This window comes from Primulina eburnea, chromosome 2 (assembly GCF_022965805.1).
Source record: "Primulina eburnea isolate SZY01 chromosome 2, ASM2296580v1, whole genome shotgun sequence".
Taxonomy (NCBI): domain Eukaryota; kingdom Viridiplantae; phylum Streptophyta; class Magnoliopsida; order Lamiales; family Gesneriaceae; genus Primulina; species Primulina eburnea.
Genome location: NC_133102.1, coordinates 19,890,355 through 19,910,707, shown reverse-complemented (window position 1 = coordinate 19,910,707; position 20,353 = coordinate 19,890,355). Strand labels below are relative to the sequence as shown.

The 20,353-nt window shown below is 36.3% G+C and overlaps 1 long non-coding RNA gene across 2 annotated transcripts; it reads left to right on the top strand.

Annotated features, from left to right (window-relative positions):
- The first annotated feature begins 3,321 nt into the window (after positions 1-3,321).
- Positions 3,322-15,492, top strand: LOC140824622 (uncharacterized). 2 transcript variants are annotated; one of them, XR_012116402.1, is made up of 3 exons: positions 3,322-3,677; positions 13,790-14,957; positions 15,188-15,492. It is a non-coding gene; the product is annotated as an uncharacterized lncRNA (long non-coding RNA). The 2 variants fall into 2 exon arrangements; XR_012116401.1 differs by lacking the exon at positions 3,322-3,677 and having other exon boundaries at positions 13,557-14,957.
- Positions 15,493-20,353: the final 4,861 nt, after the last annotated feature.

The window sequence follows — 20,353 nt, the reverse complement described above, 5'->3', positions numbered from 1 at the left end:
TACGAATCTGATATAAAATCTCAGTCAAATCAACTCTGAAAATCATAACAAATACATAAACAATCTGTTCTTTAATCTGACTTCAATTCTATAATGTCTACGGTAGCAGAAACACCATATCTGAATCATATTCAATTCTGGCAATATCATAAATTCAAAACATGTCTAAACGTAACAAAATTTACGTCCAGATGAAGCCTGCGTTGATAGGAACACAGTACCGAAGTCGGATTTTAATTCTGATAGACGGATCTTTCACAAATCTAATCTACGATCAATAAATTGAAAATTCTTCAAAGTCTCATCTCGATTCTTTCTTTCTTCTGAAGATTAGTTTTTGCATGTATATATATATATATAATATATATATATATATATATATATATATATATATATATATATATTTATATATCTCTCGTGCATTCCAAGAGAACAAGTGGCGATTTTTCAAAATGCATGCCGCGCGCATATGCGCGCACAAGGCCGCGCATATGCGCCGGAGCTTCGGCCCGGCATCTGCTGCATATCTTCTCGCGCGTATGCGCGACGCTTCTCGCGCATATGCGCGAGATGTTCGACCTCGCACTCTCTTATTCGCGCATATGCGCGCCTTCAGTCGCGCATGTGCGCCATAGTTTCGGCCCTTCTCATTTATTTGGTGTATTTTCTTGTCTTTTCCGGTCCAATCTGTTCCGTCTATAATCATATTAATTATCACCAATAAATTATAATAATCATCGTCAAATCATTTCAGATTAACATAATAAATTTCTCGGACCTTACACTAGTCTTGGAACTTGGTGATGATTCTTGATCTTTCTATTAGCGTAGATGAAGATACCAATTTGGATTGAAGGAATAAATCAAGAGATGATAGGAAGGAAAGAAGAAAAATGGAAGAACCCTAGCTTCTAACCGATGGAGAGAAATGAGGATGAGAAGAAATGATACAAAAATCATTCCCCAATCTAATATATACCATCCAAACCTCAAAACACGTTTTTGTACAATTCTGGGCGCCATGGCGCGTGTTTTGGCGCAGGGGCGCGCACCATACTGCCCAAACACCCAAATTTCAGCAATGGGCGCGCCATAGCACGGGTTCTGGCGCAGGGCGCGCCGTATGCTGTCCAAAACGCATTTTAACTTCAGAATTTGCGAAAGTGGTAAACTAGAAAGTTGTAGCCCTATGTCTTTTCTTGAATCTCCCCAAATTTCAGGTAATTTCGAGGTCTGAGTAAAAAGGTATGCTCAATCTCCCAACATGTGTCATTGTAGGAACGACGATACGCACGACACACTTCGGGGCGCTTTTGGCTCATCTTCCCTAAAAATTTGAACCAAACTCAAAACAGGAAAGTTATAGCCTTATGTCTTATATTTCTAATGAAAGTGGCCTCACATCAATTGGATCAATATACAAAACATTTTGTTAAAAACCACAACTACTGCCACATTTTTCATACCATTTATGCACTTCCATTACCTATTTAGCTCAAATTCCACCATTGATTCTACCCATCCATTATCTATTCCATTCTATAACATCATTACCATAACGTAAAGCCAAGAACCATCACAACTACTGTCATATTATATCAAACTTTGGGCATTACAACATCAAACACACGGCACTCACCTCCACAATTTGAAGAGAGCAAGCTTCAAAGAGAATTCCAGCCAAGATTCTTGTTCGTTCTTCGCAAATCGTCGACAAATAATCTTGCGTTTAAAATGCAAAGGCACGTCATATTCTCCTTTTACTCATCATCACACCATATTATGATTTATTGCATATTTTAAATGAAAAATTAAGAACCATGGTGATTATTTTCGAAGTTGCATGTCAATGGGTTTTAAAACTTGGGTTTTGTTTACCAAAACATGTGTTTGTAATGTTTAAGGGCTGCCATGATATAGGCTATGATTAAGCATGGTTTAAATGATTTATAGAGTCCTAAAACACACACAAACGCTGCAAGCCAATTGAAATTCAGCTGGAACCAAAACTTGACATAAAGTGATCCTATGGTTCGGTTTTCATGTGATGTTGGTCTAGCTTGGGTGCGGTTGGGGCCAGGGCATGGCTAGGGTCTGTTATGGGTCAGGGGTAGAGTCCTAGCCACGCTAGGACTCGAGTCATGGGCTGAGAAGGAGTCCTAGCTTGCTAGGACTCCCACCTAGGAATGCAGATTTCTTCAGCGCAGGGTTGCGCAGGTTGCAGGGGATTAATGGGATTGACCAAGGGGCTAGGGCTGGGCTAGGATGATTCTTTGGGGTCCTAGGTAAGTGCACAACATGTTGATTCAGTGGTGGCTTGGTCGGCTAGAGTCGTAAAAGTGTAAACAGGAGTCCATGTGCATGTGGGTTTTCTCGGCCATGACAAACTGCTGAGATATGGCTTCGGTTTTGGAGCTTGGGTTGGTCTCGCTATGGCCTGGGCGTGGTCAGGGAAGGTTAGGGACTGGTGGGCTCGGTGGTGGCTCGGCTGGGAGAGTCCTAGTTTGGTTAGGAGTCCTAGACATGCAAGGAAGCACACTCACACACATGTACAGAACATGGGTCACGTTCGAGGAGGTTTTTGGTCTGACCAGGGCTGGTTTTTTGGGCTGGGCCTTGGTCAAGAGGGTCCCTAGATGGGTTGGATAAGTTTTGGCTCAAGGTGGCTCGGGCGTGGCTCGGGTAAATTAGGAGATGGCTCGGTGTGTTCCATAAGGTGTCAAAAACGAAAATTTAACAGGCTAAAATTGAATCCATGGGTCCACGGGTGTGTTTTATGACATGGAAGGGTAGAATAAATCATAAAAAGGCTATGTTAAAAATTTGGGATCAAAATATTGAGCTTTGGATTTATTCGGGATTTAATCGCCGTACGAAATGTTAATTAACAAATTAATTGAAACGCCTAGTTAAGCTTCATAAAATTATGAAAAATAATAAATAAGCTTAAATAATTATTATAAGTCTAAGTTTTTAATTTGGGAATTTTCTATTAATGTTTGGTTTAATTCGGGATTAAAACGCTGTAATACGTCATATTTAAAGATTAATTTATAAGTCATCGAATTAAGCTAAATAAAAATATGAGAAAATTCATGTAAACTTAAATAATTATTTGAGACATGTTAGAGTCAATGGAATTAAGAAAAATTTTAAAAACGTGAAATTTTACGTCCAGGGATAAAACGGTCTTTTTACACCTAAAAATTAATAAACGTCATGGCAGTGCCCTATTTGCTGTTTTATATCTACATATCTAAAAGAGGGAATAATGTGTTTTTGGCCAGTTTGTTGCAAGTTCCGGTTGCTCCCATTACACGTGTCATGAGCATGTTCCTCCACCACATCACATACAAGGGCCATCAGCACGTGGGATGGGCTCTTCTCACCACAACACACACATGTGGGTTACAGGTTACAGTGTCGATTTGTTTCCTTCTTCCCTCTTCGTTTTCCTCTACTTCCTTCGTTTTGAAGCCTTGGTTCTCTCCACCGCAACAGAGAAGAGCCGGCAACAAAGTGTGTCTACTCCGTTCTTTGCTTCTCGGGTTTGCTTTTCTCTTGCTTCTGCTTGGGGTTTCCGCTTTTTCCACTCCACTGCTGCTGCGCCACCTTCTGCTTTTGCTCGGGGTTTCGGCTTTCTTCTCTCCACCGCTCGGCTTTTGACGCTGTTCGGGGTAAGTTTCTTCCTATATGGTACTTATCTTCTTGCTTTAAAAAAAAAGCTAATCTTGCTTCAGTTTTATCAATTATGGGTTTGTCAAATATTTAAAGATGTTTACTTTATGAAAAAATGGAATGCTTTTTTAGTAGTAATGGTTAGTGTTGGGACATCGTATTCTCGAACCCAAGACGCAGCGGAAGTTTTAAAATTTTGTTCTTGGGCGTCGTGTGTTCAAATCATTCATAGGGTGTTTAGAATTTATACCTTTGCGTTCTAAACGCTGGACTCCAAACTATTCCGGTTTGAGGCGGATATAGCCCTTCTTGTAGATCCCTACGAACGGCTCTTCTCCTTTGATAGCCTAATTAGGTCCACGATCAAAAGCTATATTCCTCGCTTGGATTGCACTAGAAATCACAAACGATTTGTGCGTTGAGACTGTAATCTTCGAATTTCTAAAATTCGGATACGAAGCGTCGTCGCGGTAGAAGATAAAAAGTGGCCAAATTCACCAAAATTTTCTTTCTTGGCCGAGAGTTCCATGATCCATCATCATGAATTTTAATAATTGATTTTTAATCAATCATTAACCAAGATAATTAAGTCATTAATCAAAAATAAATCACAAGACTCAATTTGATTTTTGACTCAATATGGCCGAGAGTCTTTTATCAAGGGAGGAGAATTTTGTTTGCTTTGCGTGCAAAAATTCATCATCTAACAAGGAGCCCTAATTGTGTATTTATAGAATGAGACTCCTAATCTAATTAGGAGTCTCTCTCCCACAAGGACTCTAATAATTTCATTATATTTAAACTCTCATATAATTAATATATAATGTATTTATTAACATTTAATAATATATGATATAATAATATTATATACACATATTTTATATCACCATATAAAATATATATACATGTATATTATATTAAATTAAATAACTATTATTTAATTTATAAATTAACTCATTAGTTAATTTAATTCTAGACTCCTCTAGAATATTTATTAGAATTTGTGCATGTTAGTAGTCACCACTACTGGCACAATCATTTAATTAGTAAATTCCAAATTCACTAAAAAATTGATTCCGAACTCATTATAATCCTGATCGACGATCCGAGAGCGCCGATGTACCAAGGATACAAGTCTTGTTCATATAATGAAAATCGAAAATTTCGAAGATCAAAATTTTCATTTACCAAATTTAGAACTTACCATATATGACAGTTACTATATTTGGCAGCTGCCAGTTTTAGTGAACTCCTTCATAAAACAGGCAGTTGCACTCTCCTTCCTTATTTAGCAATAATGCTAACTTCCACTTCTTCCATCCTATGGAATCGGCTCATAAACTCTTTTATAAGCTTCATGTTTGATCTCCATCAAACTATAGTCGCCAAATTCCAACTCCTTGAAATTCGACTATCTCAACGGGAACACAGAATCTGATACTTGTGTGACCCTCAATGGTTCAGGGATACAGCTAGCCGTGGGTTCACATCTCCATGTGATTCAGAATAACATTTATTCTTATTCGGGTTTACCCTAGTTAACCCCATTCTTTTCATCAACTCCTTGATCAAGAATGTCAGAACTCATTTCTGATTGCACCCATCGGATCATGGTAAGAGCGTCTAGTAGCATCGCTCCATGGTCCCCTAGGTATCACTGATAGTGCCTGCAAGAACCTTTAGTCATGGTTAGCGTACTAGTACGGTCCCTTCAACACATATATCCCGATCGAATCTGCAACCATTGGTACATCGAGAGTTGAATATGAATTCGATAACGATGCGATTTATCTTTGAGTATTAATAGTGGCATGGTATGTGCAACTAGGAAAAAACCTTTCCCTAAAGCACATTTCTTGCTCTGGCCAGAGACTCCTTGCACTATTAACTCATCAAATCACATAGGATATCTTCACCCGTAGGCGAACGGTGAATCCCCGACTACAATGCATTTGCTCCTACGTATTTCGAAACTACACCCAACCTCGCCACCTGATGACCCTCAATGGAGTCGGTAAACGGATCAAAGTGCATGCTAGTACGTATAGCCCCTACATTGTCCCGGGTCAAAGGACTAATGGTGTACAACCATAACTTCGGACTATTCCACTCGATAAGTGAGAACCACTTGGACAGTCCGAGGGAGGGTTGTTCAGTGCATCATCATATGATCACCCATCTGTGTGAATGGACATCTCCATGCCCTTACCAATGAAACATGGTGTTTACATCACAGATGCTAGTCTCGAGCTCGAGCGACCTTTATCCTTGTTTTAGGCGGCTGATTCGACTAGGAACCTGTTTAGAATATACGGTACTCTTCCTAATGAGTTTCATGATCTTACGTGGAGTCGCAGACCTCATGGTACCTATTGTATATTCAAGGACTTTATCTATGCAGCTTGCATGGGTATACAGATAAAGTATAATGCCATAATCGAATAAAATCGTAAAATATTATTAAAATAAAGATTGTTTTACATTAGAGTCAATAAAGTCCGAGCCACAAGTTGGCTTGCCGGGCACCTACTCTAACAATCTCCCACTTGCCCTATAGCCAACTACCCATAGATCTTAGACTCATTGCTTCGCGATGCTACTCAAACAATGGTCCTGGCAGGGGCTTCGTTAGTGGATCAGTAACGTTATCTGCGGAAGATACTCTCTCTACCGATATGTCTCCTCTTCCCACAATCTCCTGGATTATGTGGAACTTGCCTCAGTATATGTTTGGATCACTGATGAGACCTCGGTTCCTTTGCTTGCGCTACGGCACCGGTGTTGTCACAGTAGACCGGGACTGGATCAACTGTTTGAGGAATGACACCCAACTCTTGGATGAAATTCCTCATCCAAACACCCTCCTTTGCCACATCCGATGCAGCTATGTATTCGGCCTCAGTGGTTGAATCCGTTGTGGTGTCTTGCTTGGAACTCTTCCAAGAGACAGCACCACCATTGAGCTTGAATACAAGTTAAGAGGTTGATTTCAAATCATCCACATCTGATTGGAAGCTAGAATCAGTGTAGCATTCCAATTTTAGTTCTCCACTCCCGTATACCAAGAACAAATTCTTAGTTCTTCCCAAGTACTTAAGAATGTCCTTCACTGCTTTCTAATGCAGTGGACCGGGATTCGATTGATATCGGCTTGCAATACTCAATGCATATGCCACATCAGGTCGAGTAGATATCATACCATACATAATACTGCCTATGGCAGACGCATATGGAATGCGGCTCATGGTTTCTATCTCTTCATTAGTCTTAGGGCGCATAGGCTTTGATAGATTCACACCATGAGTCATTGGGAGATATCCTCTCATGGACTCTTCCATAGAGAATCTCCTCAGTATGGTATCGATATATGTGGATTGGGTGAGCCCTAGCATTCTCTTTGATCTATCCCCATAGATCTGTATTCCTAATACATATGATGCATCACCCATATCCTTCATGGAGAACTTACTATCTAACCATACTTTAGTTGTGTGCAACATCCCTACATCATTCCCAATGAGTAGTATGTCATCAACATAAAGTACTAGGAATGTCACTACACTCCCACTAACTTTCTTGTATACACAAGGTTCCTCGGGATTTTTGACAAAATCAAACTCTTTGATAGTGTTGTCAAATCAGAGGGTCCCAGCTCTTCGATGCCTGTTTGAGTCCATAAATGGATCTCTGAAGTTTGCATACATTATGCTCACTTCCTTCTGATGTGAATCCTTCAGGTTGAGACATGTAAATCTCTTCCTTAATATTTCCATTAAGGAACGCTGTTTTCACATCAATCTGCCATATTTCATAGTCATACTATGCTGTTATGGCTAACAGTATCCTAATGGACTTGAACATCGCGATTGGAGAAAAGGTTTCCTCATAGTCAACACATTGTCTTTGAGTATATCCTTTTGCTACCAATCTAGCTTTGAAGGTCACCACCTTCTCATCCGTTCCAAGTTCTCTGTTGTAAATCCATTTGCATCCTATGGGAACAATTCCCTCAGGTGGATCTACTAAGGACCATACTTGGTTCGAATACATGGAGTCCATCTCGGACTGCATGGCTTCAAGCCATCTAGATGAATCGGCATCAGACAATGCTTCCTTGAAATTTCTTGGATCACATCCAAGAATGGGCTCACCTTGGCCCTCTTCAAGAAGCAGGCTCAACCTTTTAGGCGGCCTTTGAGATCCTTTCGGATCTTCTAAGAGCTTATGTTTCTTTTATTGGCTGTTGGGGTGTGGGTTATGCTATTTGTGTCACGGGTGGTTCTCGAATTTGATCGAGTTCTATCATCATGCCTTTTCTATCTAATAGAAACTCCTTCTCTAAGAAGGTGACATTCCTTGAAAAAAACCACTTTGTTTCACTAGGATAAATAGAAGTAATATCCAACAGAGTTTTTTGGATATTCCACAAAGTAGCACAAATTGGCTCTACTATCCAATTTGTCTCCCACTGCCTACTTCACGTAAGCAGGGCATCCCCATATTATTAAGAAAGAATATTTCTCATCCATATCTCATATGGAGTTTTATTCACTGTCTTTGTGTGGACTTGATTCAACAACCTTGCCGCTGTTTCAAGCGCATATCCCTTAAAGGATGGCGGCAACTCAGTGAATCCCATCATAGATCGGACCATGTCCATCAATGTCCGGTTACGACGTTTTGACACACCACTCAACTGGGGTTTGGCAGGCGGAGTTCACTGTGAGAGAATCCTATTCTCGTTAAGGTAGTCTTGAAACTTAGTACTCAAGTACTCTCCACCTCGATCTAATCGTAGTATTTTAATACTCTTTCCTAATTGTTTCTCTACTTCTGATCTGTATTCTTTGAACTTTTCAAAGGCTTCAGACTTGTATTCATCAAATACACATACCCAAACCTCGAATGGTCATCGGTAAAGGTAACGAAGTAGGAATGGCCAAATCTTGTCCTAACACTTAGCGGGCCACACACATCTGTATGGATCAAATCCAATAGATCATGTGCACGTTCCACTTTCCCTAGGAAATGGGCTTTGGTCATTTTTCCTTTCAGACAGGACTCACATGTCTCTTAGAGAGTTTATGTCTGACGAGTCAAACATGTCCTCTCCCACTAGCTTGTGGATTCTTCTTTGAGAAATATGTCCTAGCCTAACGTGTCACAAATGTGCTTGGTTTAGACTATCTTGTTTTCTTTTGTTTATCGTTGTTGAAAATCGTGTTTACTTGGACATTCACTTATCATTGCCAAAACATTTCTGGCCTAGATAATTTCTTATGTCTTTGCTTCAAGCAGTGAAATATAAACGTTCTAAATTAATAGGCCATGTCAAATTCCAGGCCCACCACCTTCTCAATAGGCCCAATCATACTTACACCATGCTCATGGGCAAGAGCCCCATCTTGCATACGTGTGGTCATGAGCTCTTTGAAAGTAGTGTGCATCATTATGCGAGTTTCATGCACCATGCAACTCTTGCATGTGTTATTCGAATGTCAGCAGCATTCAATATTTCCTCAAACTGTCTTTACAGTTCATTTGACATAGGCGCGAGCATATAACACTTTAACTTGCATACTATGGTCCTACCATCTTGCATGCTATGTCAGTTCAGCAAGACTGACATTAGTGTGTATACTATTCTCTCCGAATTTAGAACAATTTTCTCAGCCAATCTTGAAAATTAGTGTTCGGTTAGCTTGTTTTAATGATAGAAATGGATTACATGACGAAATCGTAAATATACTGATATGGAAACAGAATAAACGTTGCCGACTATTTTAAAATATTTTGTAAGACGTAAAATATGGACTTTTGTTTTTACGAATCGCCTCCCACTATTTTGACATTTTCACCACCCTCTGATGACAAACGGGAAATCCAATTTCCTTAGTGAGTACGCAAGGCCCAATTGCGAGATTATGATCCCGAATAATATCAGCCAATCATAACTTCCAAAAGGTAGAGCCCAATTGCAACTCCTTGCAACCCTTACGTAATTTTGCCTCACGTTTGAGGAGGGTCCAATAATATGATCCCCTTTCTCTTCACGTGTCGAGCCCGGCCAATCAATGTTGAACCTTAGTGGACGGTCGCCATGAGATCCCCCAATAATATGAGCCGAAGTCAAGGGAGTTCCACGTAGTTCACATCAAATATGTCAGTGGAAGTCACAGCTTTCCGGCGTCCAGGCCTCCCCAATAATATGAGTCAGACACTGACCGCGGGTAGCGTTCATCATGCAACCACCGTTGATGGAAGGCAAGGAATTATTAAACTTTCTTTTAATTATCCTTTTAATGGGCTTGATTTAAATTTTGGATCTCATCCAAAATGAGGGATTTTAATTTTAAAAATTTGTCTCATCATTAATTTTAAAAACTCGTGCCATGATTGTGTGTATGATTGCCGGATTCATGCAACTCTTGTCATTATATTAATAATAACGCACATACTGATTATTTATAATATATCACATACATCAAAAATAATAATAAAGGATGATCGATAACCGAGAGCTAATTGATCCGTACGAGCCACATACGGATCCATGTCCATAGCCTAGGGAAATGCAGGGATGCAAATGCAACTATTACATAAGCTTCCAAAATTTACATGTCTTCGATCTTCAAAACTCTTTTTAGAGGATCTCGGGCCCACCGTCTTCAAATCTTGATCTCCCACTAAATCTAATATTTACATTAAATTTCCATGGCACATAGGGATACAAATTTCAGGGGTGGGAACGGGCCATAAACCAAGCCCACTTTATAATTATCAAATAATTAAAAATTACAACATGTAAAAACCTAACATACACCTAGCAAATTGGTCATGGCTCTCGATCATCCTTTTAACATATAATATCATATATTATATAAATCCGATAATATCACATATTATCAATAAATCGTGTATCTCGTAAATTATCACTAACCGCCATAATTATCAAATTAAATAAACACTTTTATTTAATTTCAAATAATTAAATTTCTTGTAAAACACTTTTTACCATAAATAATTAAAATCATATTTCAATTATTTATTTCGTAAGAAATCGATTTTATAAAAATTATTGTATGGGTAAAATCGTCCGTATTTTCATAAAATATCAATTTAACCCAAAATTTAAAAAATCAGAAAATCGCCCCGGACCTGAAACTGGGCTGCCCTTGGTACTGTTCACGCTGCCCGTGAACAGTACCGCTGCCCGTGAACAGTAATTTTCGGATACTGTTCACGCTGCCCGCGGGTACTGTTCACCGTGAACAGTATTTTTTATTTTATTTTTTTTTTTTCAAAAACAGTTTTTTTCAAAAATAATTTTAGGGGCGTTTTTCATAAAAATTCTTACGCGGTTAGAAATAATAAACTCAACGCAATTTAATTAAAACACACGATTGAGAATAACCTGGCTCTGATACCACTGTTGGGACATCGTATTCTCGCACCCAAGACGCAGCGGAAGTTTTAAAATTTTGTTCTTGGGCGTCGTGTGTTCAAATCATTCATAGGGTGTTTAGAATTTATACCTTTGCGTTCTAAACGCTGGACTCCAAACTATTCCGGTTTGAGGCGGATATAGCCCTTCTTGTAGATCCCTACGAACGGCTCTTCTCCTTTGATAGCCTAATTAGGTCCACGATCAAAAGCTATATTCCTCGCTTGGATTGCACTAGAAATCACAAACGATTTGTGCGTTGAGACTGTAATCTCCGAATTTCTAAAATTCGGATACGAAGCGGCGTCGCGGTAGAAGATAAAAAGTGGCCAAAATTTTCACCAAAATTTTCTTTCTTGGCCGAGAGTTCCATGATCCATCATCATGAATTTTAATAATTGATTTTTAATCAATCATTAACCAAGATAATTAAGTCATTAATCAAAAATAAATCACAAGACTCAATTTGATTTTTGACTCAATATGGCCGAGAGTCTTTTATCAAGGGAGGAGAATTTTGTTTGCTTTGCGTGCAAAAATTCATCATCTAACAAGGAGCCCTAATTGTGTATTTATAGAATGAGACTCCTAATCTAATTAGCAGTCTCTCTCCCACAAGGACTCTAATAATTTCATTATATTTAAACTCTCATATAATTAATATATAATGTATTTATTAACATTTAATAATACATGATATAATAATATTATATACACATATTTTATATCACCATATAAAATATATATACATGTATATTATATTAAATTAAATAACTATTATTTAATTTATAAATTAACTCATTAGTTAATTTAATTCTAGACTCCTCTAGAATATTTATGAGAATTTGTGCATGTTAGTAGTCACCACTACTTGCACAATCATTTAATTAGTAAATTCCAAATTCACTAAAAAATTGATTCCGAACTCATTATAATCCTGATCGACGATCCGAGAGCGCCGATGTACCAAGGATACAAGTCTTGTTCATATAATGAAAATCGAAAATTTCGAAGATCAAAATTTTCATTTACCAAATTTAGAACTTACCATATATGGCAGTTACTATATTTGGCAGCTGCCAGTTTTAGTGAACTCCTTCACAAAACAGGCAGTTGAACTCTCCTTCCTTATTTAGCAATAATGCTAACTTCCACTTCTTCCATCCTATGGAATCGGCTCATAAACTCTTTTATAAGCTTCATGTTTGATCTCCATTAAACTATAGTCGCCAAATTCCAACTCCTTGAAATTCGACTATCTCAACGGGAACACAGAATCTGATACTTGTGTGACCCTCAATGGTTCAGGGATACAGCTAGCCGTGGGTTCACATCTCCATGTGATTCAGAATAACATTTATTCTTATTCGGGTTTACCCTAGTTAACCCCATTCTTTTCATCAACTCCTTGATCAAGAATGTCAGAACTCATTTCTGATTGCAGCCATCGGATCATGGTAAGAGCGTCTAGTAGCATCGCCCCATGGTCCCCTAGGTATCACTGATAGTGCCTGCAAGAACCTTTAGTCATGGTTAGCGTACAGTACGGTCCCTTCAACACATATATCCCGATCGAATCTGCAACCATTGGTACATCGAGAGTTGCATATGAATTCGATAACAATGCGATTTATCTTTGAGTATTAATAGTGGCATGGTATGTGCAACTAGGAAAACACCTTTCCCTAAAGCACATTTCTTGCTCTGGCCAGAGACTCCTTGCACTATTAACTCATTAGATCACATAGGATATCTTCACCCGTAGGCGAACGGTGAATCCCCGACTACAATGCATTTGCTCCTACGTATTTCGAAACTGCACCCAACCTCGCCACCTGATGACCCTCAATGGAGTCGGTAAACGGATCAAAGTGCATGCTAGTACGTATAGCCCCTACATTGTCCCGGGTCAAAGGACTAATGGTGTACAACCATAACTTCGGACTATTCCACTCGATAAGTGAGAACCACTTGGACAGTCCGAGGGAGGGTTGTTCAGTGCATCATCATATGATCACCCATCTGTGTGAATGGACATCTCCATGCCCTTACCAATGAAACATGGTGTTTACATCACAGATGCTAGTCTCGAGCTCGAGCGACCTTTATCCTTGTTTTAGGCGGCTGATTCGACTAGGAACCTGTTTAGAATATACGGTACTCTTCCTAATGAGTTTCATGATCTTACGTGGAGTCGCAGACCTCATGGTACCTATTGTATATTCAAGGACTTTATCTATGCAGCTTGCATGGGTATACAGATAAAGTATAATGCCATAATCGAATAAAATCGTAAAATATTATTAAAATAAAGATTGTTTTACATTAGAGTCAATAAAGTCCGAGCCACAAGTTGGCTTGCCGGGCACCTACTCTAACAATAAGATGTTTACTTTATGAAAAAATGGAATGCTTTTTTAGTAGTAATGGTTAGTTCCAAATTGTATCCTCCAGTTTATTTATATCGAATTTGGTGGGGTGCGTTAATGCTGGAAATAATTTGAATTAATTACCGAAATTTTATTTGTTCTAGGTGTGTTGGTTTTTTTTGGGATGAAATTTAAGGTTTAGATGGGATTTCTCTGTTTATGTACTCGTTTTCTTTTCTTTTTTTGGAGCATTTATTTAATTGTTTTTCAATCCAAGTATTGTGGGTGTTGCTCTTAGGTATACGAACCAGAGACCAAGCTATTTGCAATAAACCAACATTCTTGGGATTGCATTGAAAGGCTTTGATGGATTTCTTACTTCATCGAAGAATACATCTAAGTAAACAACTTTATGACATACCAGGTGTCATTAAATTTGTATTTTAATCCGTTGGCCTGGTAACGCAACAATACCAGGGACAATAGCACGTGGGATGGGCTGTTCTCTCCACCACAACACCGAACTGTAGTTTACAGTGAGGGTTCGTCTCCTTCTTCCCTCTCCGTTCTCCTCTTGTCTTCTTTTGTTTTGGAGTCTTTCTTTTCGGCTTCCCACCATTTCACCGACCAAATCCCCACAAAAAAAGTTTGCTTGGTGTGTTATCCGCCAAATACGGTCACAGGAAAAATAAAAAAGCCACTCTTGACGTTTTTGGTACCCGGGGTTCTATTAACATCAAGAAATGTGAGCAAGAACGAGCTCCGCCCCTATTTGCTTTCATTTATTCACTATCCCTCCCTCCTTCCTTAACCAGAATTTTTTTCCGCAATCTTCATATTCATGTAAGTTCTTTCAAATATTTTCTGTCCGACCGTTCTTATTCACCTTAAAGATTATTTTGTTCTTTAGTTATTGTGGTTAGTTAATATGTGAACTGGTCTTTACGAATTCTTGTGCGCTTCTCCTCATACTTGTTGAAATTTGGCTATTAAAATTTTAAATTGCAGCTGTGGTGGTGGTGGTATTTAGGTATATTTCAACAAATGAGCTTATTATAAGAAGTGAATTAATCTTGATGAGGGAAAACCGTCGAACCCATTATTTCTCACATTGTAAAACGAACTTAATATTACGTAAATATAGTTTCTACTGATACTCTGGTGTTTAGCTGATTGGGTAGCGTTTTTCCATAGAACGGATATCAGACTTTGACTGTAGCAATCCATTTTCCAATTTAGTGTCCACCAAGAATATAACCGAGTATGGTCCAAGTACTCTGACATCCTACTCTGGTTTTCTCTTTACATTTTGACATCTGAGTCCATGTTTTCAAGTCCTTGGTACTGATGGCTTCGTTAAATTTTCTTCAAGAAAGCTGAATAGATTCTTCTTCATCATTGTAGTGAAAACAACAGTTCCCAAGAATTGTGAAGCTTAGATATTTACGTGGTCTCAAATATTTTATGTAACATCTCTAATCTCTATTTTTAAGGGCAATTCATGAAACAAGTTGATCCAATAAGAATATTTGAACATCGTGACCTGGTGTGTTGTTTGTTAGGCACTTTTTCCAGACATTAATATCAATATACTTTCTGAATTATTGAACCTTATGGTCAAAATACACAAGAGGCCTTTTTCTTGATGAGAGTATCTCATTTCAAGCTGGTGGTGATGGCAGCTACTTTTTCACAGAATGTTATTGGGAGGCACCACAGTTGTATTTGAGGAGAAGAACAATCAAGGCAAATTTATTAAGTTTTGGAACTGGATCTGGGGCTATGAAAAAAATCAAGAAAATCACAATGAAAGTTTCCCCAGTGGCGGCGCTCACATTATTCCTTCTTCTAAAACGTTTGTGATCTTCAGTGTTCTTTCTTTGACAATTTTTTGTTAGCAGTGACATTATTTATAGGAAAAGGCCTTGTGAAGTTGATGGCACAGTTGAATAAAATCTTGAAAAAACTCATTTTCCTGAAAATACTCTCTTTACCGAATTATACTAGATGTTTAATGGATTGTTTCTAGGAAGTGAAGTATCTATTTTTTTCCTTCCTTTGCACTCGTTCTCATATACAAGCTCATTTTGTATCAACAATCACTCATTGAAACAAAAAAATTGACTTTCTTAATGCATTACTCAATTTAACGAAAATTGTTTTTGCCTCGGTTTTTTTTTTTTTTTGCTCGCTTTAACATTCTTCTGTTTGCTTTTACCTTGCCCTTGCTATGGGTTTCTGATATCTTGACATATTTCCCTTTTGTTGTCCTTATTCCTTAGAGTTGCTTCGTTTTTGGTTGGTCAGTATTTTTAAGTTTTATTGATGTACATAAAATGAGGTGCTATTTATTCCACTATTTAAATGAAATATTTGCATTCAGCACACTGTTTTATCCCCTATCGAGATTTTATATCTACTTGTACGCATCTACTCATAAGCAGCATCACTATATCAATTTGTTATGTTTAAATGTTTGTTTAGTTCGCTCGGGCTTCTTTAGGTCTGACGGTTTAATGTTTCTTTCTTGATTTCTAAACATGATTCCTTGATTTAAAATATTAAATGTATGAATATTGTTATAGTGGAAAGTAAAAAATTGATGTACTCATAATACATATAGTTTTTGAAATTACATTGTTAAATAAAACTTGTACAAATATAAACACATAAATAATTATTCTATAAAAACAATATAAATACTCATATATTAATCTATTAATCTGGGTAAGACATCTCAAGAATTGAGGTGTCCCTACCTAGTGCTAATATAATTATGTAACATGTTTATGAATTTTTATATGTTAAATTATGTTTTTTAAATGTCTATGATTTTTATGATTTAAATTGGACATTTAAAACATATGTTGTATGCTTGGTTTCAAAATAAAAACTATACGTATATGCATGATTTTTATTGAGTAGTGATAACATGTTGAATGACGGGAAGTGATTGTGATTATTACGATGATATGTTGGAAATTTCGTGAGGGTTATGTGAAAGGGATCGATTTTAGGATGTTCAAATGCGCAACGGAAGTTCAAAAATGTTATCTTCACATGAAAACCGAAATTTATAAAAATAAATTTGAACACCACATGTACTAGGATGTAGCATATACAATAAAACACAAAAACATTCATAGTGTGTTTTAGAGATTATACCTATCAACCTCTTGATAAGTGAGAACCAAGTGGTGTACAACCATAAACTAGGACTTTTCCACTCGATAAGTGAGAACCACTTGGAAAGTCCTTTATGGAAGGTTGTTCAGTGCACTCTACCAGGAGCACCTATCTGCATGCTCGGACATCACAATGTCCCCTACCAATGAAACATGGTACTCACATCGCAGATACTAGTCTCGAACTCGAGCGGCCTATATCCTTCTTAGCGGCGGCTGAATCGACTAGGAACTGTTTAGAATATACAGTATTCCAAATATGAGTTTCATGATACTCATCATATGAGTATCTCATATTCTTTCTACTATTTGTATATTCAAGGGCTTTATCTATGCAACTAGCATGGGTACACAGATAAAGATGTGCCAAAACAATAATTTCAAATATTATTAAAATAAAGATTGCTTATACATAGAGTTTCATTGTGAACACTCGGCCAACACTTGGCTCGACGTGCACCTACTCTAACATTATGGTCCCAGTGGGAGCCCGACGATCGTGTTTCCTTGGTTACGGATATGTATATGTATATGATGATATGTTAATACGTAAGACCAGGGCCCAATTGACCAGTGAGAGTATTGCTGGTGTCCCCCGTCGCCCAGTATTGTGGTTACATGTAGATGGATCCATCGTCCAACAAGTGTATGAACACTAAAGTCACAATCAACGATCTAAATTCAACAAACATGAACATGAATATGAATATGGATATGAATATTGATATGAATATGATTACGTTATGTGGCATGGTTATGTTTTTAAAATGTTTAAGTTTAAAGTTTATGCATTATTAAGAAAATGATATTTTAAGTACAAGTATTTTTAACCGTTATATGTTAACTGTATTACTTATTATCAATGATAGAACGTGTTGAGTCTTTAGACTCACTAGGTGTGTATGATGCAGGTGATATAAATAACTATGAGGTTGGAGGTCTTGACGAGTGACTTGCTGGACTGTCGGTGCACATAACCCGATGACCAGCGCTTCTATTTCCGCATTTAAGTTTATGATTTTAAGTTAAAGATTTTTACGAAATTTTATTTATGCTTTTTGAGAGATTTTGAGAGGTTTAGTATGGGCTACACTTTTCACATTTATTGCTTTTTAGGTTTGGTAAAATGATTTACGATTTCATGTTTGACTATTCCCTTTGGATTTTCAAGTGCTAGTTGGATGTTTTATTTTAAAAATGGTGCAAAAGAATTTTGTGTGTGTGAATGTATAAATCGAATGTTTGAGGGTTTAAAAAAAATTTCTAGTACTTTTTAAGAAAACGAATAAGCAGACGTTTCAAAAAGAAGGTTAGATCATTGATTCAAAAGTCGTGGATTCGTTTCAGTTTTTGTCACTTTCTTATCTTCAATAAATTCTAGGTGATATCTCTTTCATTATGTAATCTTTATTAATAGTTATTTTGACATTAGGAACAATGTCATATTCTGATTGGGGGGAGAATAAAAAAAATTGACAAAAATTGTATTAAAATAAAACCATGTTTATTGCTTGTATCTTAGTAATTTTTGAAAAATATCACACATTACATGTTTGAAGAGTTTAAATTTGAAAATGTATTACATGTTTGAAGAGTTTTAAACACACACATATTTTGTGAGTGAGTGAAGAGGATTGAGAAAACAGCTTTCGAGCCTTTATTGATCATGAGAGAGACAATCTATTGTTTAAATCTTGAGTTCTTATTTTGAAGGAAAAAAAATATATATTTCTCGAGAAAAAAAAAGGTGGAAGATCTATGTAATTTTAAAGTTACATGCTACGACCCAATTATATTTCGTAAAAAAAGAAAAAAAAATAGAAAGAGAGAAATATATTGTACAAATTAAATAAATATGTGGTCATGGAGCATATACATAGTTTGACTCTATGATGTTATGAAAAAAAAAAGATCAGGAAAAAATAAATATATAATAAGAATAACTACATTTGGAATAAATGTATTTCCTATCTTTTGATTAATCTGACTCGTTTGTCTGTCTGAATTCTGTAAACCATTTTCCTGAGCATTTATCTGTATTCCAACTCCAAGAGAGAAATTGTTCTCATGAATTGAAAAATTTATTAACATGTGAGGATATGAAGTTGAGACTCTTATTAAGAATTTCTGAAGGCCGTGTACAATTAATTAACTGAAAATAAGCTTTTAATTGATCAGTTCGGATTATTTCATAAATTATAATTACGATGATCTTGATATAACTTTGACAATTTTCAACTTTAATTTAAACACTTGGATAGTTACGATTACAATTCTATTTAAATTAATCAATATGTTTTGTGTTGCTATTAACGCTTAAATTGCTAGAGACTAGCAATAAGCTAGTTGGGGGTGTGAGAAACATAAAAAATTGTACATTAATTAAATATTTTATAATATAAATTTCTAGTTTTTGTTTTATTAAATGTTTAAATATTATATGTTTTATAATAAATTGTACAAAAAATAAGTAGTTCTGTAATTATAAGTTTTTATTATTTTTACAGGTTCGATAAAACAAGAATAACCTTGTTGTTGCAAATGAGATTAAGATGATTCTTATACCTGTAGAAAGTTGATATTAATATCTACAATATTGGTGGCAAACATTAGATAAAAATCCTCAAACAATTGAGATGAAATCAAGCAATACATAAAGTTACCAAAGGAGTCGCATTTTAGCATGCTATAGCATTTTGACCATATATCTCAAATTACTTGGTCAAATTGTAAAAAACAATTTTCACAATTCAAATAACTCAATTATCTACATGTTTTGTTTTATGTGGAAAAGAAAATTCGGATGGGAAGATTTTCAAATGTGATGTGTATGATGACATAATTTCTTGGAACACCAATGAAGAATTATGTGTAAAAAAATAATATTTTATTTGTTGTTGCCTACTCGAATTTGGCTATAAATAAGTGTGCATTGTAATGTATTGAGATACCCCTCATTCTATGAACAAACATTTGAGTTCATAATATTTCTCTATTTGTTTTTCCTTTATTTATTCATTTAAATATAATTAGCATTATAATTTCATATTCAAAGTTTTTATACTTTGAATAATGAGTAGCTAACTTCCCAAAATTGAGATGAAAATGTGAAGCTCTTGGTATGATAATAAGATTATTAAAAGATAATAATTTATGTTTTATATTATTTATTCATTATTTATTGTTTATGTTATATTTATTTCTTTAAGCATTATTATATCATACTTATAAGTAGGAGTTTTGATTTATTGTTGCTATATGTTAAACTAAATTCTTGGAACTATTTAAATATTAGATTGGTAATACCAACCATTTAAAGTTGATGCCTTGATTAATTATATAAGAGTATATCATAATATTAATTTCTTGGTAGCATTTAAATGTTAGTTTGGTATTACCAACCATTTAAAGTGAGAACCTTGATTTAGTGTTTACACACACACACACACACACATATATATATATATATATATCTTTTAATATTTATTAAAGTTGAAGCCCACATAAAAACCGTATGGTGTCTTGGTCTATTTTTAGCTTACCCAAAAATGCCTCTACGTCTCCTTTTATTTTCTCCCCACGTTCCTTTCTTCTTCAATCAAAACCCACGCATATAATATTTTCTGAAATCTCACGTTCCTCTCTTCTTCCCTCAAATCCAGATATCAGATTTTCTG